This window comes from Penaeus monodon, chromosome 19 (assembly GCF_015228065.2).
Source record: "Penaeus monodon isolate SGIC_2016 chromosome 19, NSTDA_Pmon_1, whole genome shotgun sequence".
Lineage (NCBI taxonomy): Eukaryota > Metazoa > Arthropoda > Malacostraca > Decapoda > Penaeidae > Penaeus > Penaeus monodon.
The window spans coordinates 1,380,764-1,380,968 of record NC_051404.1 but is presented as its reverse complement, the minus strand read 5'-3'; positions in this window follow the sequence as shown (position 1 = coordinate 1,380,968).

Here is a 205-nt window from a genome sequence, read left to right as displayed (position 1 = left end):
GGATCCAGTGCATTCCTAATAAAACAAAACACGTTAGCATGGCACAGTCACGCTCTCCTCGACTCCGCCCACTTTCCACCGACCGCCCACCCATAACGCGCAGGAACCTCCCCTTTCTCCCCCCCCCCCCTCTAAGCCTTTCGAAATCCCGCCAAGAGGCAAAAGCTTCTCCTCGAAATCAAAACATCGAGGCATAAAAATAAAT